Below are 22,841 nucleotides of genomic sequence, written 5' to 3' on the forward strand. Positions count from 1 at the left end.
ATGGATAGATGAATGGATAAATATATACATTACATATTTATACAATGGAATATTATTCAGCCATAAAAAGAATAAAATATTGCCATTTGCAATGACAAAGATAAAGTTAGAGAGTATAATGCTAAGTGAAATAAGTCAGTCAGAGAAGGACAAATACCATATGATTTCACTCATATGTGGAATTTAAGAAACAAAACAGAATGCCTGGGTAGCTCAGTCCATTAAGCATCTGACTTTGTTTTGTTTTTTGTTTTTTTTTTAATTTTATTTATTTATTTATTTATGATAGAGAGAGAGAGAGAGAGGCACAGACACAGGCAGAGGGAGAAGCAGGCTCCATGCACCGGGAGCCCGATATGGGATTCGATCCCGGGTCTCCAGAATCGCGCCCTGGGCCAAAGGCAGGCGCCAAACCGCTGCGCCACCCAGGGATCCCAAGCATCTGACTTTGGTTCAGATTATGATCTCAAGGTCCTGGGATCAAGTCCTGCATCAGCTCCCTCTTCAGTGGGGAGTCAGCTTCTCCCTCTCCCTCTGCCTCTCTCCCAGCTTGTGCTCTCTCTCAAATAAATAAATAAATAAAATCTTAAAAAAAAAAAAAAGAACCAAAACAAATGATCATAGAGAGAAAAAAGAGAGACAAACCAAAAAACAGGCTTTTTTTTTTTTTTTAAAGATTTTTAAAAATCTGGGCAGCCAGATTTTTTAGCAGATTAGGCAAATCTGCCTAAATAAGGGCCGCCCAGTTGGCTCAGCAGTTTAGTGCTGCCTTCAGCCTGGGGTGTGATCCTGGAGACCCGGGATCAAGTCCCATGTCGGGCTCCCTGCATGGAATCTGTTTCTCCCTCTGCCTGTGTCTCTGTCTCTGTCTCTCTGTCTCTCATGAATAAATAAAATCGTTAAAAAATATATATATATCCTATGACCCAGAAATTCCATTGTTAGGTATAGTAACTCTTATATGTGTGTACTAGAAGACATATAGGAATATCTATTATCATGTGTCATTATAGAAAAACCAGGGAACAATCCAAATGGATAAATAAGGTGCTGTATATTTCCATAATAGAATAAATAGTGGGTTAAGTGTCTGGTTAAGCGTCTGCCTTCGGCTTAGGTCCTGATCCCAGGGTTTTGGGATTGAACCCTGTGTCAGCAGGCTCCCTGCTCAGCAGGGTGTCTACTTCTCCCTCTCCCTCTGCCCCTCCCCTTGCTTGTGCTCTCTCACACTTTGTCTGTGTCAAATAAATAAATAAAATATTTTTAAAATAATAATAATAAACAGCGAAAATTAATGAATAAACAAGAGCTACAGGGAAAAGCAGTTCATGATGGTGGAGTAGGAAGATACTGAAATCATTTCTTCCCATGGACACAATAAATCTGCTACATAAGAAATAACTCCCTCTGACAAAGGCCTGAAAGCAAGCGGAGCACCTCCTCCACAATAGGGAAAAAGGTCACATGGAGACAGGTAGGAGAGGCAGAGATATGGTCTCTGCAGTGACCCATACTCAGGAGGAATCTCACAAATACAGTTTCTCCCTGAGGAGCAAGGGGTTTGTGCCCTACATCAGGAACCTCAAGCCTTGGGATCTGCACTAGAGTGATGAGCTCCCAAAATATCTGGCTTTGAAAACCAATGGTGCTTATATCCAAGAGAAGCATAGGGCTGTAGAGAACAAAGCTTCTACTCTTACTCTTAAGAGGCTTGTATGTAACCTCACTTACCTTGGATCCCAGCACAAAAGTACTAATTTGAAAAGTTCTATGACCGTTTTGTGTAGTCGATTCATTTGCTAATCATCTGATCATCATCATACGTCTGAAGGGCAGGAGCCTATTAGGACTCTCTCTCCAGGGATGGAAGCACTGGTAGGCATCATTTTTGCACTGTCCCTCAAACCTGCTAGTACTGGTGGGTACACCCCACTCCCGCACCACCTGTGCCACCCTGCTGGAGCAGGGTTGCTGAGTGCCCTATCCACATACTGCCCACTGGCTCTGCCAGAACGAGCAAGTATGTGTAACCCACATAAGAGAAGCCCCTTGCTTGCCTGGCTCTGGTGGCCAGGGAGGATTGTTTTTCTGGGCCTCACAGGTTTGAAATAATTGAAGACAGAATTCTTAGAGGCTACCATCCCAAGGGCACTGCACAGACATCAGACCAAAACACATCTCCAGTCTTTCTGTGAAAAAGGCCTATTTATTTGTATGGAGGTTCAATCTGAGGAACATATTTCAGATTTGCCATACATCCAGAGACTACAGAGATGCTCTCAGGGAATGAACATAGCCTAAGGGATGCCGTCTTTGCATTCTGCTTTGGCCTTGTTAAGATTTCTGGTACCTCTCAGAAAGGATTCATCTGTAGTCCTAGTTTTTGCAACTGTCTCCAAAGAGACACTTCCAGATTGCCTGGTCTGGAGGCCAGCAGGGTTAATAATTATAGTACCACAGGACTGGGATGTCTGGGTGGTTCAGTGGTTGAGCATCTGCCTTTTAGCTCAGGGCATGATCCCAGCATCGTGGGATCAAGTCCTGCATCAGGCTCCCTCCAGGGAATGGAGGGATGAATGAACAAATGAATGAACAAATAAAATCTTTAAAAAAAAATGCATAGTACCATAGGACTATATATACACCTTAAAAGCTGCTCCCAAAGATTCTACTTTCCAATCAGCTTGAAACTAGGAGCTGATACCCTTCCCTCTAGAATCAGAAGTCTCTCAATAACTGGGACATATCAAGAATAAATCAGGTTGCTTAGACAATCCCTAAAGTTTGGGGAAACAACCAAGGGCTAAACAAAGTCAAATGATAAGCTTTCTTTCCTACAAAAGGCCATTCCTTCAAGACTGAAGGATATAGCTGTTTCTCACCTAATGCATAGAAACAAACAGAGAGTCAAGCAAAATAAGAAGATAGGGGTATGTTCCAAACAAAAGAACAAGATAAAACCCCAGGGGGGAAAATCTTTAATGAAATAAAGTTAAGTAAAAAAAAAAAAAAAAAAAGAAATAAAGTTAAGTAACTTACCTGATAAAAAGTTCAGGGTAATGGTCATAAAGATGTTCACTGAACTTGGAGAATGGAGGAACACAGTGAGAACTTTAACAAAGAGAGAGAAAATATAAGAAAGTACCAAACAGAAGTTAAAGAACTAAAAAATACAATAACTGAACTGAGAAACTACACTAGAGGGGTTCAGCAGCAGACCTGATGAAGCAGAAGAAAGAATCAGTGAGCTAGAAAAGAGGGAAGTGGAACTCACCCAATCAGAGCAGCAAAAAGAAAAAAGAATTTTAAAAAGTGAGACAACACCACACAGAATAACATCTGCATTAGAGGCGTCCCAAAAGGAGAAGAGAAAGGAGAAAAGAGCAGAAAATTTATTTGAAAAATAATGGCTGAAAACTACCCTAACCTGGGGAAGGAAAAAGACATGGAGATTCAGAAAATCCAAAGAATTTCAAAAAAGATAAACCCAGGGAAACCCACACCAGGACACATTATAATTAAAATGTCAAGAGTTACAGAAGAGGAGAAAAATCTTTAAAGCAGCAAGAGAAAAATAAATCATTATGTAAAGGAGAAAGGTTTCAGGCCAGAAGGAGTGTTATGATGTATTCAAGTGCTGAAAGGGAAAAACATCCAATCTGGAGCACTGTATTTGGCAAGGCTATCATTCAGAATTAAAGGAGAGATAAAGAGCTTTCCAGACAAACAAAAGCTAAAGGATTAGTTCATTACCACTAAATTGGCCCTACAAGAAATGCTAAAGGAATTTCTTTAAGCAGGGTTAGGGGGTGCAGAGGGAAGGGGGGGGGCACAAATTAGTAAGAAGAAAACATATAAGAGTAAAAATCCCAATGGTAAATATATAGTAAAGGTAGTGGGTTAATCACTTATAAAACTATTATGAAGTTTAAAAGGCAAAAGTAGCAAAAGTAACTGTAACCACAATAATTAGTTACGGGATATACAAAATAGGGATGCCTGGGTGGCTCAGCAATTACGTGTCTGCCTTCTGCTCAGGGCATGATCCTGGGGTCCTGGGATGGAGTCCCACATTGGGCTCCCTGCCAGGAGTCTGCTTCTCCCTCTGCCTACGTCCCTGCCTCTCTCTCTCTGTTTTTCATGAGTAAATAAATAAAATCTTTAAAAAAAAAAATAAGGGATATACAAAATAAAAAGATGTGAATTGCGACATCAAAATGCAGTCTATTTTAAGCTGATAACAAGTTTGAATACATTCTAACACTTTATATTTTTACACCTCCCCGTAACTTTCTGTTTTTTTTTTTTTTTTTAACTTTCTGTTTTTGATGTCACATTTTGCATCTAATATCAGAGAAATACAAGGGATCATAAGAAATTACTATGAACAATTATATAACCACAAATTTAATGAACTAGAAAAAAATAGATAAATTAATAGAAACATAGTCTTCCAAAACTGATTCATGAAAAAATAGAAAATTGGAATAAGCCAATTACTGCAAAGGATTTTTTGCAGATGAAAACTAGACATTGTAGTGATCATTTTGCAATGAAATGTCAAATCATGTTGTACACCTGAAAACTAATATGATGTTGTATGTCAACTATACTTCAATTTTAAAAAGCTACAGTAGCATAAATGAATTGCAAAACATAACGTGTTTTGAAATAAACAAGTCACAGTAGAATACATACAATATGATTTTACTTATACAAAAATTTAAAAATATAGGCAAAACTATCTAATTTATTGTTTTCGGTTAAATACGCAGTCAGCTTTATATTTTTTAAATAAATTTATTTTTATTGGTGTTCAATTTACCAACATACAAAATAACACCCAGTGCTCATCCCATCAAGTGCCCTCCTCAGTGCACGTCACCCATTCACCCCCACCCCCCACCCTCCTCCCCTTCCACCACCCCTAGGTCGTTTCCCAGAGTTAGGAGTCTTTATGTTCTGTCTCCCTTTCTGATATTTCCCACACATTTCTTCTCCCTTCCCTTATATTCCCTTTCACTATTATTTATATTCCCCGATGAATGAGACCATATAATGTTTGTCTTTCTCCCACTGACTTACTTCACTCAGCATAATACCCTCCAGTTCCATCCACGTCGAAGCAAATGGTGGGTATTTGTCATTTCTAATGGCTGAGGAATATTCCATTGTATACATAAACCACATCCTCTTTATCCATTCATCTTTCGATGGACACCGAGGCTCCTTCCACAGTTTGGCTGTTGACATTGCTGCTAGAAACATCGGGGTGCAGGGATCCCTGGGTGGCGCAGCGGTTTAGCGCCTGACTTTGGCCCAGGGCGCGATCCTGGAGACCCGGGATCGAGTCCCGCGTCGGGCTCCCGGTGCATGGAGCCTGCTTCTCCCTCGGCCTGTGTCTCTGCCTCTCTCTCTCACTGTGTGCCTATCATAAATAAATAAAATTTAAAAAAAAAAAAAAAAAAAAAAAAAAAAAAGAAACATCGGGGTGCAGGTGTCCTGGCGTTTCATTGCATCTGTATCTTTGGGGTAAATCCCCAACAGTGCAATTGCTGGGTCATAGGGCAGGTCTATTTTTAACTCTTTGAGGAACCTCCACACAGTTTTCCAGAGTGGCTGCACCAGTTCACATTCCCACCAACAGTGTAAGAGGGTTCCCTTTTCTCCGCATCCTCTCCAACATTTGTGGTTTCCTGCCTTGTTAATTTTCCCCATTCTTACTGGTGTGAGGTGGTATCTCATTGTGGTTTTGATTTGTATTTCCCTGATGGCAAGTGATGCAGAGCATTTTCTCATGTGCATGTTGGCCATGTCTATGTCTTCCTCTGTGAGATTTCTGTTCATGTCTTTTGCCCATTTCATGATTGGATTGTTTGTTTCTTCGGTGTTGAGTTTAATAAGTTCTTTTTTCTTTTCTTTTTTTTTTTTCTTTTTTAAGATTTTATTTATGTATTGAGACAGAGAGAGAGGCAGAGGGAGAAGCAGGCTCCATGCAGGGAGCCCGACGTGGGACTCGATCCCAAGTCCCCAGGATCACACCCCAGGCTGCAGGCGGCATCAAACTGCTGCGCCACCGGGGCTGCCCAATAAGCTCTTTATAGATCTCGGAAACTAGCCCTTTATCTGATACGTCATTTGCAAATATCTTCTCCCATTCTGTAGGTTGTCTTTTAGTTTTGTTGACTGTATCCTTTGCTGTGCAAAAGCTTCTTATCTTGATGAAGTCCCAATGGTTCATTTTTGCTTTTGTTTCTTTTGCCTTCGTGGATGTATCTTGCAAGAAGTTACTGCGGCCGAGTTCAAAAAGGGTGTTGCCTGTGTTCTCCTCTAGGATTTTGATGGAATCTTGTCTCACATTTAGATCTTTCATCCATTTTGAGTTTATCTTTGTGTATGGTGCAAGAGAGTGGTCTAGTTTCATTCTTCTGCATGCGGATGTCCAATTTTCCCAGCACCATTTATTGAAGAGACTGTCTTCCAGGGGATAGTCTTTCCTCCTTTATCGAATATTAGTTGACCATAAAGTTCAGGGTCCACTTCTGGGTTCTCTATTCTGTTCCAATGATCTATGTGTCTGTTTTTGTGCCAGTACCACACTGTCTTGATGCAGTCAGCTTTAAAAGAAAAAAGTGGGGCAGCCCGGGTGGCTCAGAGGTTTAGCACCGCCTTCAGCCCAGGACCCAGGATGGAGTCCCACGTCGGGCTCCCCGCATGGAGCCTGCTTCACCCTCTGCCTGTGTCTCTGCCTCTCTCTCTCTCTCTCCCTCTCTCCTCTTTCTGTGTTTTAGGAATAAATAAAATCTTTAAAAAAAAATTAAAAAGAAAAGAAAAAGCACAGAAATGAGGAAGTTTGATCAAAGAGTGACATACAAGTGCCCCCCCCCTTTTTTAAAGATTTTATTTATTTATTCATGAGGCACATAGAGAGAGAGGCAGAGACACAGGCAGAGCGAAGCAGGCTCTATGCAAGAAGCCCGATGCAGGACTTGATCCCTGGATTCCAGGATCACGCCCTGAGCCAGGGGCAGATGCTCAACTGCTGAGCCATCCAGGTGTCCCACAAGTGGCTTTTGAGGTATAATAATGTTCCATATCATGGCTTGGGTACATTTTATTGCTATTTTTTTTAACTACTTTTTATTCCAGGATGCCTGGGTGGCTCAGCAGTTGGGCATCTGCCTCCAGCTCAGGGCGTGATCTCAGAATGCCTGGATCAAGTTCTGCATCAGGCTCCCTGTATGGAGCCTGCTTCTCTCTCTGTGTGTGTCTTTCATGAATGAATAAATAAAATCTTTAAAAAATTAAAAAATTAAATTAAATTAAATTAAATTAAATTAAATTAAATTAAATTAAATTAAAAAAGGGATGCCTGGGTGGCTCAGTGGTTGAGCAGCTGCTGTTGGCTCAGGGCATGATCCTGGGGTTAGGGGATTGGTCTGCATCCGGCTTCCTGTATGGAGCCTGCTCCTCCCTCTCCCTGTCTCTGCCTCTCTCTGTGTGTCTTTCATGAATAAGTAAATAAAATATTTAAAAACAAATAAACTACTTTTTTCCCCATTCATTTATAAAATATTGAGAACCTACTCTCAGTCCATCCCTGTGCTGGGTGTTCGAGATACAACAATAAACAAGTTAGACAAGTCCTCATTGAGTAGTTTGATAGGAATTAGATTTATGAATACCAATAACCTTTTTTGCAGAAGTAGAAAACTGATTCTAAAACTAACAGGAAAAAAAAAAATAAAAATAAAAAATAAAAAAATAAAAAAATAAAACTAAGGAAAAAGCAAGGAACATGGAATTGCCAAAACAATCTTGAAAAGAATAGTCAAAGGGCTTACACTTCTCAGCTTCAACTTCAACTTCTCAGCTTCAAAATTTACTTCAAAGTTTGATTAATTACAGTAGTCAAAACAATATGATATTGGCATAAGAATAAACATATCAATGGAATAGAATGAATAGTCTAGAAATAAGCCCATATATCTATGGTCAGTTGATTTCCAACAAGGGTGCCAAGATCGCTCATTTGGAGAAAGGATAGTCTTTTCAATAAATGGTGCTGGGGCAATAGATATCCATATTCAAAATCATAAATTTAGGCCTCTACCTCACACCATATACAAAAATTAACTCAAAATGGATCAAAGATTGAATGTCAGAACTAAAAGGATGAAGTTCTTAGAAGAAAACATGGGTATTAATCTTCATGATCTCAGATTAGCAACAATGTCTTAGATATGATAACTAAAACATAGCCAACCAAAGAAAGATAGATAAATTAGATTTTATAAAATGACTTTGGGAGTGCCTGGATGGCTCAGTCCATTAAGCATCTGACTCTTGATATTGGCTCAGGTCATGATCTCAGGATTGTGGGGTTTAGCCATGCATCCAGCTCCATGCTCAGCAGGCTGTCTGCTTAAGATCCTCTCCTTTTGGGATGCCTGGGTGGCTCAGCGGTTGAGTGTCTGCCTTTAGCTCAGGGCGTGATCCTGGAGTCCTGGGATCAAGTCCCACATTGAGCTATCTGCATGGAGCCTGCTTCTCCCTGCCTATGTCTCTGCCTTCTCTCTGTGTCTCTCACGAATAAATAAATAAAATCTTTAAAAAAAAGATTCTCTCCTTTTCCCTCTGCCCCTCCCCCTGATCATGCTCTCTCTTTCTCTCTCTCAAATAAATAAATTAATTAAATCTTTTAAAAAAGGAAAGTCTTTTATGTAACAAAAAAGAAAAAAGACAAGTCACAACATGGGAGAAGTATTTAAAACATATTTTGATAGGAGTCTAGATCTAGAACATATCAAGAACACTTATAACTCAATAAAAAAGAAAACAGCTCAATTTAAAAATGGACAGGGGTGCCTGTTTCCCCATTTGGTAGAACGTGAGGCTCTTAATCTCAGCTCCACTTTGGGCAGGGAGCCTACTTAAAAAAGAAAAAGACAAAAGATTTGAAGAAACATTTCCCCACAGAACATCTATAGATGGCCAAAAAGCACTTGAAAAGATGCTCAACATCATTAGTCACTAGGGAAATACAAATCATTTTGCATAAAAATAAAAAACCATAATGACTAGGATAGCTACAAATAAAAAGAAGAAAGAAACCACAGACAATAACAAGTGTTCGTGCAGATGTGAAAAAAGTGGGACCCTTAAGCATTGCTGGTGGTAATGTAAAATGATGCAGTCACTGTGGAAAACAGTCTGGTAGTTTCTCAAAAAATTAAATATAGATGATTCAGCATCATCTCTAGGTTCATGCTAAAGAGAATTGATAAGATATGTTTACACAAACACATAGATATGAATGTTTCTTGCAGCATTATTCCTGAGAGCCAAAAACAGTAAATAACCCAAACATCCATCAATCGATAAGTGAGTAAACAAAATGTATTATCCATACAATGGAATATTCTTTGGCCATAAAAAGGAACGAAGTACTAGTACACATTACAATTGGATGATCCTTGAAAACATTTTGCTAAGTGAGAGAATGATCTAATTCCATTTATATGAAATGTCCAAAACAGGTAAATCCATAGAGACAGAAAGTAGATTAGTAGTGGGGCGCCAGGGTGGCTCAGTTAGATAAGAGTTAAGCGTCTGACTCTTGATTTCTGCTCAGGCATGATCTCAGGGTTGTGAGATTGGGCTCCATGCTGGGCATGGAATCTGCTTAGGATTCTTTATGCCCTTCCCTCTTGCCTTCCCTCATTCCTACAAAAAAATAAATAAATAAAAGTAGATTAGTGGTTGCTAGGGACTAGGGTAAGAGAAGAATTTTGAGTGACTGCTAATGAGTATGGGATTCCATTTTGGAGTGATGAACATGTTCTAGGATTAAATGGTAGTGATGGTTATACAACCTTATACTAACCACTGAATTGTACACCTTAAAATGGTGAATTCTATGGTATGGGAATTATATCTCAATAAAAATAAAAAACAATAGCAAAATGAAAAGGATTTATGATGTTTCCTGCCATAACTAAGCAGGAAGGGATTTTAAATATCATCTGGTTCAACTCTCATTTTAAAGAGAAGAAACTTGAGACCTAGAGGAAGGAAGTGGCTTGTAAAAAGTGACACAGCTAGTCAGCTGATGAATAAGTGTGGGAGCCCAGGACCTTTGCTGCCAGTACAGTGCTTTTTCTTTTTTCTAAATTCTTTAACATGTATGACAATTTTCAGTTATACACAAAAATAGAGCAAATAGCATAAGCTCCTTGTATCCATAACCCAACTTCAATAATCTTCAGAACACAACCAATATTACTTTATCTATGCCATCACCAACTTTCTCCCCTCCCAGGTTATTTCAAAGTGTATCTCAGATCTCACATTACTCATACATAAAGGCTGTAGTACTTGCACATTTTCATATAGTTTTATTTGCATGTTCTATTTCTCACACACATACATAAGCATACAAAAGAAAAAATAAATGATCCCTGAAAAAAATGGTGAGCAAAGAAACTGATAAAGCTTTAAATAAATCTAAATATGCATTCACTGTCTAAGTGTATATTATATTGTTGATGAATACATAAAGAAAGTGGAACTAAAGCACCTCATAAAATAGCATGTAAGATAAGGTGGTGCTGTATGAAATTAAAGTTTCTTGTATTTTTCAAAAGGAGGTGAGAGATCCTGAGTCAGCTCCTGTGCAGCGCACTAGAGAACACATACAAGAATGGTCTTAGAACATTCTCCAGAATAGCAAGAGAACTGGAAACAACCTAAATATACATCAGTACAGGAATGGATATAAAATATGGTATATGGGTAGTGTAATACTGTGATGTCATTAAAAGGAATAAACTAGGTCCATGCAGTTTTGTGTGCACAGATCTCAAAAACACATGGATTAAAAACAAGTTTTAAAACAACTTGAATAGTAAATGACGTTGATTTGAATCAAAAAGAAGAACTTATCTGCTCATGGGATGGAGAGGGAGAGGGAAGAACTAAGAATGGTGGTTAAAAGGACTTTTAGCTACACTCATAATATTTTATTTCTTCAGAGAAATAAAGATAAAGCTCATAGGACAAAAGTATACAGTTATAAATCTTAGATTGTGGGACACCTGGGTGGCTCAGCAGTTGAGCGTCTGCCTTTGTCCCAGGGCGTGATCCGGGAGTTCTGGGATCAAGTCCCACGTTGGGCTCCCTGCAGGGAGCCTGCTTCTCCCTCTGCCTGTGTCCCTGCCTTCTCTCCATGTCTCTCATGAATAAATAAATGAATAAATAAAATCTTAAAAAAAAAAAAACTTTGTGAGAATAGAAGTGTTTGTTATTTGTGTTTTCTATACTATCTGTGCTTAAAATTTTTAAAATATCTTATAAATGTCCTTTAAAAAGAAGAATTACAGAGTCCAAAGAGCACTCTAAAATTTTGGCCTAATGTCATCTATACTATATAAATATATGCTGTATAAATAATCCCCTCTAATTTTCTTGGAGCTATGCACCTGCTCCATGGAAAGATATCCACCACTTTTGCTCTCCATCGTCCCATTTCTAGATTCTGACAAAGTTGATCTACATTTTCAGATTTCCTCTCCTCACAAATTAACTCCAGAATAGAATTCAGGGTAAGTTAGAAAACAACATTCTATTTGAAGTAAAGTCAAAGATAACTCACGAATTAAAGAAAAAATGTTTATCTTGCATTTGTTTTTTATACTTTTTTTTTAAGATTTTATTTATTCATGAGACACACAGAGAGAGAGAGAGGCAGAGACACAGGCAGAGGGAGAAGCAGGCTCCATGCCCGATGTGGGACTCAATCCTGGGTCTCCAGGATCACACCCCAGGCTGAAAGCAGAGCTAAACCGCTGAGCCACCCAGGCTGCCCTGTTTTTTATACTTACCATATTTACACTGTCATAGTAAAATGCAAGATAAGTGAGAGAATGATCTAATTCCATTTATATGAAATGTCCAAAACAGGTAAATCCATAGAGACAGAAAGTAGATTAGTAGTGGGGCGCCAGGGTGGCTCAGTTGGATAGGAGTTAAGCGTCTGACTCTTGATTTCTGCTCAGGTCATGATCTCAGTAAATCATAGTAAAATAGATTCTATTTCAGATATGTAGGTTTGTGGACAAGGGTACAGGCAAATGTTAAGTAGACCAAAGGAACTGAAGAAACAGACCCAGTGGCAGAGGCTGGATCTAAAAAGGGAAGCATCCCAGGGCAAGTTCTGCCATAGTTAGGGTAGATATCAGCTCCGAGGATAAGGGACAGATGATTATTTGACATTTGGGATATAGTAGCTCCATTAAAAGTGTTGGGTGTTGGGTGAGATTAAAGGTCACGCTGTGGCAACAGTGCAATTGCTGTGGTTATCTACTACTTATGTCAGTATTCCAGCAGATATACAGAATCAATATTCTGGTAAAGGGATTTGGTAATGACTAGTCAAAATCTTAAGAAGGGTAGGGTTTTTGTATTGGTCAAGACTTGTTTAGTTCCTATTAATAGAAACTCAACTCACATAATCGAGTGGCATTGACCTCAGATGCAATGTGATCAAGGTTTAAATGATACACTCAGAACTCTTTTTCACGGGTCATCTATGTAGTCAGGTTTGCTATACTCATGCTCTATAGCAAGTAGCACTCAAATCTCAAATGCTAATGTAACAAGTAATGTCAAAATGTCAATGGCCTATGACAACAAACATTTATTTATTTCATGCTCACAGGTCTGCAGATTGACTATGTTTAGACTAGTATTGGCTGGGTGTGGCTGGGCTCAGGTGGACTCTTGGGTTGGCTACAGATCTACTCCATGTCTTCATCCTGGGACAACACCAGAAGGATGAACAGCTATCTGTTCTCTTCCTGAGTGAGAACAGGAGATCCAAAATTGTTGGTGGAAAGTCATAAGGCCTCAACTTAGAATGGGCACACTAGTCATTTCCATCCATAGTCTACTGGTCAAAGCAAGTCATATGGCCAAGACCAAAGTCAATGGGCATGGATGTAAATTACATTTACTATAGTGGGAGGTGCTGCAAAGTCAAATGGCAAAAGATTAGATAAATGATAGATAGATGATAGATAGATAGAGATGGATAGAGGAGAGAGAGGGAGAGATAGATAATAGATTGATAAATAGGTAAATCTATCTATTTATGTAATTTCAAATTAAGCATGAAGGTTGGAAGCAATAATCCTTGCCCCTGCTTGTCTTCCCCTTAATGTAGGCTCTGTTGTCAAAGGCAAGATGGCTGTTAGCTACTCCTGTCTCACTTTCTCCAACTGTGACAGTCCTAATAGATAGAGAACATCTTTCCAGGTATCTTAAGTTATTTTTTTAAGGTATTATTTATTTATTCATGAGAGACACAGAGAGAGAGAGAGGCAGAGACACAGGCAAAGGGAGAAGAGACTCTATGCAGGGAGCCCGATGCGGGACTCAATCCCGGGACCCCAGGATCATGCCCTGGGCCAAAGGCAGGTGCTAAACCGTTAACCACCCAGGGATCCTCTCCAGGTATCTTAAGTTTAAAAAAAAGGTCTAAGAAGGGCTCTGTTTGGGCTGGCGTGGATTCTACTTACTCCTGAACCAACCACCACAGTCAAGGAAGATAGAGTCCTCTGACTGGCCAACCTAGTCCACAGGCCCATACTTTATTATCTGGGGATTAGGAGGGAGATGAAGCCAACCTTCACAGCTTCACCAGGATCACATAAAACTTTAGAGGGTGCCTAAAGGAACCAATACTGGGAAGACATAGACACCGCAGTCTTTAATCTCAATAGGAAACCAGAAGCCTTGGGATGCCTGGGTGGCTCAGTGGTTGAGCGTCTGCCTTCGGCTCAGGGTGTGACCCCAGAGTCCTGCGATCAAGTCCTGCATCGATCTCCCTGCACGGATCCTGCTTCTCTCTCTGCCTGTGTCTCTGCCTCTCTCTCTTTGTGTGTGTCTCTCATGAATAAATAAATAAAATCTTAAAAAAAAAAAAAAAAAAAAAAAGGAATCTAGAAGCCTAGACAAGGAAACCAAGAAAAAATCCAGACCTACCTATGGGATCAATGTGAGAAACTAGGAAGGAAACAGCAGACCTCTGGGCACCAGAATTAAAGCAATGGGACTTAGGCTGAAGCTTCTGTGTACTTCTCATTACTATTGTGCACTGGGGATGGGCCTGGTAGGGATGTGAAGCTCTGGGAACATCCAGCTTTAAGAGCTAGTGGGGGGATCCCTGGGTGGCGCAGCGGTTTGGCGCCTGCCTTTGGCCCAGGGCGCGATCCGGAGACCCGGGATCGAATCCCACGTCAGGCTCCCGGTGCATGGAGCCTGCTTCTCCCTCTGCCTGTGTCTCTGCCTCTTTCTCTCTCTGTGACTATCATAAATAAATAAAAATTAAAAAAAAAAAAAAGAGCTAGTGGGAGAGAAAACAGTATGTATTTAGCGGTATTGGTGAAGTTAAAATGCTGTTTTTTCAGGGATCCCTGGGTGGTGCAGTGGTTTAGCGCCTGCCTTTGGCCTAGGGCGTGATCCTGGAGACCTGGGATTGAGTCCCACATTGGGCTCCTGGTGCATGGAGCCTGCTTCTCCCTCTGCCTGTGTCACTTTCTCTCTCTGTGACTATCATAAATAAATAAAAATAAAAAAAATGCTGTTTTTTCAAAGGTGAAAAGCTAAGTACCTCTGAATCTCAGGGAACAGCTATACAGCTTCAAGATGAAAACATTGGTGCTAGTGAGAACCACAGGGTAAAATGAGCACTGCACTCACAGGTATTAATACACGGGGGCAACGTGGCAGACCTTTTACCAGATACCAGGTGTAGACTCGTGATTCACAACACTCTATTGGACATTGTCTGATACCTTCATATTGAAAAATGAAATTATAGCTTAGTTGAAGTGAGAAATTTACAAGTAAAGTCTTTTCACAGAGTTGTAAATTATATCACTTCTTAAATTAACAGAATGAAGTCTAAGTCTTTAGTGTAAATTATGTGCTCAGTAAAAGCAAGGTGAATGAATGAACAAATCATCAGGATTCCTGCCGTGAACCAGTTTTGTGGAGGACCTGCGCCACCAATGTGAAAAATATGGGGATAAAAACAGGAAAGAATAAGAAAGAGAGAGTGCCAACCTGAGGGGCAGTGTAGAGAATTGCATGCCATGGAAACGCTAAGGCAGGCAGGTTAAAGTTGGAAGGAAGTGAAGAGGTGACAGCACGGTTGCTCCAAGATGAAGCTGTTGCCTCCAAGGAAGTTCTTCAAAGAAAGCTTTAAAGGGCCCAAGCAGTCCCATGCATGCCCTTCCTGGTTTGATTTATTCTCCCTCCTTTGGGATGGATTACCTCCATTCTCAAATTCTCAGCCCTCAGAAAGGGATGTGACATTAGCACTTGCCTCTCCATGTTTTTCCAGAAAGGGAGTCAGGTTAGAGTGTGGAAGAAGCCAAGAATCACCTGTGGCCCGATTGTTTGGAGTTATGGAAGAGTGTAGAATGAGCCCTGTTTTTTCTAACACCAGAAAAAATAAGATGTATTGAGGGGTTCTTTGGTCTCAGAGAGCAAAAGCTTGTAATATTTCTGACAATTAATTAGAGATTGTTTGAGGGTGGTACAAACAAAAACTACTGTGTCAAGGATTCAAACTGCATCCAATTTGTCTTTCTCCCCAATCCTGCTCCCTGAGCCAGAACTCCTATTTGCTGGACAAATAAACTCCAACTGAAATAAAAGTTCTTTTTAGACAAGGGTGAAGGTTGAATGGGAATATTTTAGCTAGATTTCCCAATCAGTAATGGGTGTTTCAATTTCTCCCTGGTCTGAGTCTGATGGAAGTGATGTTTTCCCACCATTAGGCCATGTACTGATCACATGGTGCCAAGTGGGAGGTTTGGGGTCCAGAGCACGAGTCTGGGCTGGGCACACCAGCTGGGTCCTCTCATTGGTAGAGGCACTATAGGGTGACATGCCACAGGACACCTTGTTTTTCACTCAGACTGTTGTTTCAAAAGCAGAATAAAGTGGGTGTTGGGGCAAGCGGGGATTGGGTCATGGCTACACAAAGTTACAAAACCAGTCTTTGGCTGGCATAAGTAGACAGCAATATCTCTCCCAGATACCAGGTTCCCTCTGCCCTAGTTCTAGTCAAAGTTCAGAGACCAGAACTCTCCCTAAAGTGCAGAGCTTGAGATATGCTGGCTCACATATATTATGACACTGTCTTTGGAAAGAAATTCAGTTAGGACACTGGTGAAAAGGTCAAAAAGCAGTGAAATCTCATCCACTTGAACATTGTTAGCAAGCGGTGGCTTTGTGTGAAAGGAGTGGGGCAGAGAGTGCTCTCGCAGCTGCAAATTTTCTCCTCTGTTGGCCATCACAGAAAACAGAAATGGATTTTTTGGATGTTTCCATCTATTGCGAAGGAAATCTAAGACTCACTGCCTTTATCACTTAAGAGCTGTCTGTTTAGTTTGGTTTCCTTGTTGTTGTTGGTTACATATGCATTGTTATGTTAGCAGTGCATGCACACCACGTTTACCTATGAATGTCAAAGTCGAATCTCACTCACACTCTCCTCAGAACACTTACAGGGAGAGGCACCCGGGTGGCTCAGTTGGTTGAGCATCTGCCTTCAGCTCAGCTCAGGATCCCAGGGTCCTGGGATAGAGCCCCATATTGGGCTCTTTGCTCACGGGGAGCCTTCTCCCTGTCCTCTTCGCTCATGCTCTCTTTCTCAAACAAATAAAATCTCGAAAGAAAGAAAGAAAGAAAGAAGAAAGAAAGAAAGAAAGAATGAAAGAAAGAAAGAAAGAAAGAAAGAAAGAAAGAAAAGAAAGAAAGAAAGAATGAAAATTTATAGGGAAAAAAGTAAAGGAGGGTTTGGTTAAGGATCATGAGGCAATAATACGACTGGTTAAGCATTGCACCTTCAAACGACTAGTGAAAGATTTTAGGCTTGTCAGGATTGTCAGCCACCTGGGTAGGCAACTTTTTTTCCCTCATAGAAATGGAACCATACAGGGTCCGTCCTTTCGTGACTGGTCTATTCCACTCAGCATGATGTCTTCAAGGTTCATCCACGTTTGTCCTGAGATCTGTATGGCTTGTTTTCCATTGGTTGAATTGTTTGTTTTGTTTTCTTGCTGAGGACTCAGACTTGAAAACAGGATAACCATCTGAAAGTTTGCCTGGCCATGGAGTTTCCTTCCCCCCACCCTAAAACATACTTATCTTTGCCACACAACATTTTTCAGTGTTTTTTTCCTGCCTTGTTCATTACATAATCTCTGTGTTAGTGGCTGCTTCTAGCTTTTAGCATGGCTCCCGCAGGGGGGATTGGAGGGTGTGCACCCCGGCCTCTCCTCTCTCCTCCAGCAAAGACTTCGGAGCACCAAAGAAGCCTTTCCTTCCAAGGGTAATTGGACGCGACTCCATGCCTAGAGGGCAGGCCATGCCTATCTTCCTCTCTAAGTACAGCTGGCTCTTAACACGTGCTTTTTGTTTGTTTGCTCTTTATAATTATTAAGTAGTACATTCACATGGTTAAATATATACACAGTTGGAATGTGCAGTGAAAAAAATCTCCCTCCCACCCCTAACAGGCGCCCTTGTTCCCCTTGCCAGCGGTCAACACTGTCACCTTGTCTACCCCTCCAGAGACAATTCCACGTAAACAAGCACACAGGTACCTTTTACACGCAAAAGATACCACCTTATACCCACTAATCTGTATCATGCCTTCTGGAAAAACACAGAAAAGTAAGAGGAAAAAACACAGTTTCATTGTGTTATGAATTGATGAGAATGTTTAGTCATAACTGTTTCTTTTTTTCCTTAGATAAATGAAATGAAATGTTATAGACAAAACTGAAATATTCTACAACCAGAAAAAAGCAGAAAATTCTATGACCTTCACAGCCAATCCTGTTTCCCTCTCCTCCCCATCCCCAGGGTTGAGCAGTATCATGAATTTATTATATCCTTTCAGTAAACTTCTATATTTTCACATGTGTGCATATATATGTTAGTGAACAATTTTGTGTAATTTTTCAATTTACATAATAGCCATGTTTAATATTCATTCCCTCCATTGACAGACATTTAGATTTTTTTAGACTTTTCCTCCCCAAATAATGATGCAGGAAGTGTTTTCTGCATATGTTTTTGTACACACATGTGAAGGTATGTTTAGGATAATTCTGCAGAGGTGGGTTCCCTGGAGCAAAGGATATGTGCATTTTTAATTCTGATAGATTGTTCCAAAGAAGTGGTACCACTTTTTACTCCCACTAACTAGTACCTGTTTCTCCATACCCTCTCTCACACAGTAATTTATCCAAAAATTGTTCATTTTTACTCATCTATTAGGCAAAAAAAAATTGAATTTACATACTCTTATAATTTGAATTTACATTTTTTGTTTTGCTGAAAAATGAGATTGATCACTTTTTTATAGTTTGAAAGCCATGCATTAAAAAAAAAGCCATGCATATTTCTTCTTTTATGATTTTTTGAAGCTCCTTTGCCCACTTTTCTTTTGAGTTAAATGGTCTTATTGACTTCCAACTTTACTTTGCATGTACAAATGAAAATTAGCTCTTTCTCATGATGTACACAACAGCTAATGAAAATTAGCTCTTTCTCATGTTCATTTTCAAATGAAAATTAGCTCTTTCTCATGATGTACACAACAGAGATTTTCCCAGTTTACTGCTAATGTTCTGATTTGCCTTATTATTTTTGTCACATGGAAATTTTATTTTGTATGCCGTCAACTTTATCTGTCTTTACGAATATTTTAAAGTGATGGTACATCTATAGCTTTCTCTTCCTCCTCTTTCACTCTTCCCTTCCTGTTTTCTCCAAATACCAAAATTAATCTGATACCATTCTAACCAAAATCGTACCTCAGATTCCTGGATCTCAGGAAAGATCAGCAGCAGAAGTTACCCAGAGATCACCCAAGTGAACCCTGGGGGTTTGACATAAGCACAGAGGCTCCAGCTGGCTTTGCCTCAACTCTGCCCTGGTGTATATTTATAGGGTGTCCTAAATCAATCTCAAGCACTGACATTTCTGGGACTTCTTACAATCTAGGGGTGCCCTACAACCAAGCTGGTCTGCTTACACTGCTTCTGCCCTAGTCTGACCTCCACCCTTGGAGGCATTGCAGGGAGGCTGGCACATGGGAGGCCAAGATCACAGTGACCTATTGCTTTTTTTTTTATTCTTTTCAATTCCTTCGAATATTCCCCCTTGGAGCCAGGTTTCTCACTGTCAGAGAAAACAAGAATGAACTTTCTGATGTCCACTGGAATCAGAAGATGGTTATGTGTGAACTCATGATTTCCAATCCCTAGAATACAGATGTATAGCTGTGTGCACAATTGTGAGTTTGCTTTTGTGTATTCTTCAAAGGTTACACACACACACACACACACACACACATACACGCTTTTCATATTCACTGAAGTTTTCTTCCCTCCCTGTGAACACAAAGCCAGCGTGGCCGGCTATTTCCTTTGCCCTCTTCACATCTCTTCTATCATGAATACAAAGAGCTGCACAAAATATCATTAGTTAAGCACTGCGGTGGGGGGAGGAGGGGTTTAAAAAATAAGACTGAAGAGAAAAACCAAAACAGAGTGGGGGGAATGGGGTAACTGGGTGACGGGCATTAAAAGGAGGGCATGTGATGAGATGAGCACTGGGTGTTATGCTATGTGTTGGAAAATTGAATTTAAATAAAATATTTTAAAAATTAATTGAATTAATTTAATTTTAACTTAAAAGTAAATAAATAAATAAAAGTAAAAAAAAAATTCTGAAAAGCTCATGAGGGGATCCCTGGGTGGTGCAGCGGTTTGGCGCCTGCCTTTGGCCCAGGGCGTGATCCTGGAGTCCCAGGATCGAATCCCACGTCGGGCTCCCGGTGCATGGAGCCTGCTTCTCCCTCTGCCTGTGTCTCTGCCTCTCTCTCTCTCTCTCTCTCTCTGTGTGTGTGTGTGACTATAATAAATTAAGATAAATAAATAAATAAATAAATAAATAAATAAATAAATAAATAACTCATGAGTTGTTCTGGCCTGAGTGGTGCATTCCTGAGAGGCTTTTTGCCTTCCATGGGACTTCTCAGGGGGCTGACCTTCTGCACCTTCTACAGGCCCTTACATGACTGCATCCTCCCTAGAAACATCTACCCCTGAGCTCTTTCTTCCCTCCCACAGATGCTTACTGAACTTTTAACACCTGTCAGTTACATGTGCTGGGTACAGGCAACCAGCAGTGCCCTGGTGCTGTAGCCTTTGGACACAGATGTACAACCTAATGGACAGAACGTAGTGAATCACTAAATAAAGCAGTGCCCTTCCTTCCAGAAGCCAACCCTCACCAGAAACGGGGGCTATTCGCAGATACCTACTGTAGCCTCAAGAAAAAGTGCTTTTCTCTCTCCTGCTGGAAGAGAGAGCTTTGAAGTACTCTGATCCCCTTGGCTCCCTGGATCTTCACAGGGTGAAAGAGAAGACCTGATCCAGATTAGAATTGGGGGCTGGCCTAAGAGCCCAGAGCAGGCGGTGCTGCTGTGGGAGAAGAGACTATGAGGGCAGGCCAGCCCATCCGTTCTGGTCTCACCTCCTTCCCCAGGAATCCAGACTCCTGTTGTGCTCTAGACAAGACAGCAGACTGATGGTGGCCCTGCTTCCAAAAAGGATCTGACTGATACTGTATCCTTTTTTTTTTTTTTCTGATACTGTATCCTATTCATTCCTTTAGCACTGCAGTCCTGTTCTATGTTTTGCTCTTAACTTCAGATGGTCCTTCTAGTTCTTTATATTCATAGGCACAGGCTCATAGGCACACAGACCCATGGGGCAACCCATCGTGGACCAGGTATATGAGGGACAGTCCCTACCCTTAAAGGGCTAGTGTTTCAAGAGGCAAAACAGTGGGGTGCCTGGTTAGCTGAGTCAGTTAAGTGTCTGCCTTCAGCTCAGGTCATGATCTGGGGTCCTGGGATTGAGTCCCACCTGGGGAAATCCCTGCCCAGCGGGGAGTCTGCTTCTCCCTCTCCCTCTACTCATACTTGCTCTCTCTCTAGTGCTTTCTCTGTCTCAAATAAATAAATAAAAATTTAAAAGAAAAACCAGAAGAAGAAGAAGGGAAACAGAAATGCAGACCCCTGCGTTGGTGGTGAGGGGGGCAGCTCCGGAGGTATTAGCAAAACCACCCTGTGGAACTTCCCCGAACCCTCTCCTCTCCTCTCCATAGTGAAGGTTGTCAAGGAAGAAGAGTGAAGTTAGGGACACGTTTGGAGGGAGAGGGGAAGAGAAGTAGCGGAAACCCCTGACACTCCTAGTCTCTAACCTAGGGCGGAGCAGAGTCCGCGGAGGGAGAGGACCCGGAGGGGCAGGGGAGACCCCAGGGGAGGGGACGCCGCTGAGGAGCCGGGAGCTGGAGCCGCTGGGGCCTATCTAGGGGCCCAGGGGCCGGGTTTGCGCTTTTCTTCAGCAAACTCCGCAGGAGGAGGAAGGAACAGAGAAACGAGACAGCGCTAGGTCAAGGTGGGGAGGGAACAGTCCACGGTCACACGGGGGGAGGCGCTTTGAATGTTCGAAAGCTTTATGTATATAGATGCAAGAGACCCTTATTTTTCTAAAGACTTTATTAATTTATTCATGAGAGACACAGAGAGGGAGGCAGACACAGGCAGAGGGAGAGGCAGGCCCCACGCAGGGAGCCCGATGCGGGACTCGATCCTCGGACCCCGGGATCACGCCCTGAGCCCAAGGCAGGCGCTCAACCACCGAGCCTCCCAGGCGCCCAGCAAGAGGCCCTGGTTACCCTGCGGGGCAGGGACGAGATCGCCTACGGGCTCTGAGGAGGCCCTGAGCCGGTGGGAGAGGCAGTAAGGGGTTTCCTCGGAGGTCAGGCTGCGAGCCCCGCTCTGCGCCCGGCAGCGCGCGGGCGCTGGGGTCCGAGGGGGCCCGGCCTGGCGGGGGAGGCCCGGTGCGGAGGAGGGGGTGCGGGAGGGAGGTCAGGGAAGCACCGCGCAGGGGCGAGGCTGGGGGAGGCCGGGGCGCGGGAGCCGGGCTGTGGGGCTGCGCGGGACGAGTCCACAGCGGCGGCCACCTGCTGTCCCCGACGGGACCGGCGAGGAGGAGGAGGCGGCCCGGGCCCCCGCGGTGGGCAGGGGAAGGACTGCTGCAGGGCTTGCAGGGCAAGCTCTGGGATGGAAGAGCTGCAGGCAGGAACCACCCCCCTACCTACCCCGCCCCCCCACCTGCACCCCCAGACCACAGCGTGGGGGCACTGGAGAAGGAAGAGCCTTTACCCTCAGAGAGTTTTTCGGTTTTGCAACTAGAAGACGCTGTCAGGGAAAATCCAGAATCCACTTAGGGCAAGAAGGAGTGAGAATGTTTTACGATGAGTAATTCAAGGCTCTGTAAGATTTTCATTGACTCTTCTGTATACTTCCCCTAGAACCAGAGTTGACTTACATGAGGTGGATGAGGATTAAACCCCAGGGCCTCTCTCTTGCTTTGTAAGGCTCTAGTCATAATTTTGTATTCAGGATTTTTTCATTGCCCCCTCCCCCCGACCCCCATTGCATAGCCTTTTGTTTGTTTAAGATTTTATTTATTTATTCATGAGAGACACACACACACAGAGGCAGAGACACAGGCAGAGGGAGAAGCAGGCTCCATGCAGGGTGCCCAATCTGGGACTCATCTGGGGTCTCCAGGATCACGCCCTGGGCCAAAGGCAGGCGTTAAACCGCTGAGCCACCCAGGGATCCCCTTGCATAGCCTTTAAGCTCCACAAAAGCTTAATCTACTTCTGCCTAGAACTCT

The 22,841-nt window shown here is 42.0% G+C and overlaps 1 protein-coding gene across 2 annotated transcripts in view; it reads right to left on the bottom strand.

The window, feature by feature from the left end:
- ADIPOR2 (adiponectin receptor 2) overlaps positions 1-19,012 on the bottom strand; it is a 145,669-nt gene extending 126,657 nt beyond the window's left edge. Inside the window, exons 1-2 of one of the 2 annotated variants that reach the window (XM_038576322.1) lie at positions 18,897-19,012; positions 3,040-3,111 (exon numbers count right to left, since the gene is read on the bottom strand). The gene's annotated coding sequence lies outside the window, so the exon portion shown is untranslated. The remainder of the gene's footprint in view (positions 1-3,039; positions 3,112-18,896) is intronic. The other variant, XM_038576325.1, reaches the window with a different exon arrangement.
- Positions 19,013-22,841: the final 3,829 nt, after the last annotated feature.

The sequence above is a fragment of the Canis lupus genome, chromosome 27 (genome assembly GCF_011100685.1).
Source record: "Canis lupus familiaris isolate Mischka breed German Shepherd chromosome 27, alternate assembly UU_Cfam_GSD_1.0, whole genome shotgun sequence".
In the NCBI taxonomy this organism is placed as follows: domain Eukaryota; kingdom Metazoa; phylum Chordata; class Mammalia; order Carnivora; family Canidae; genus Canis; species Canis lupus.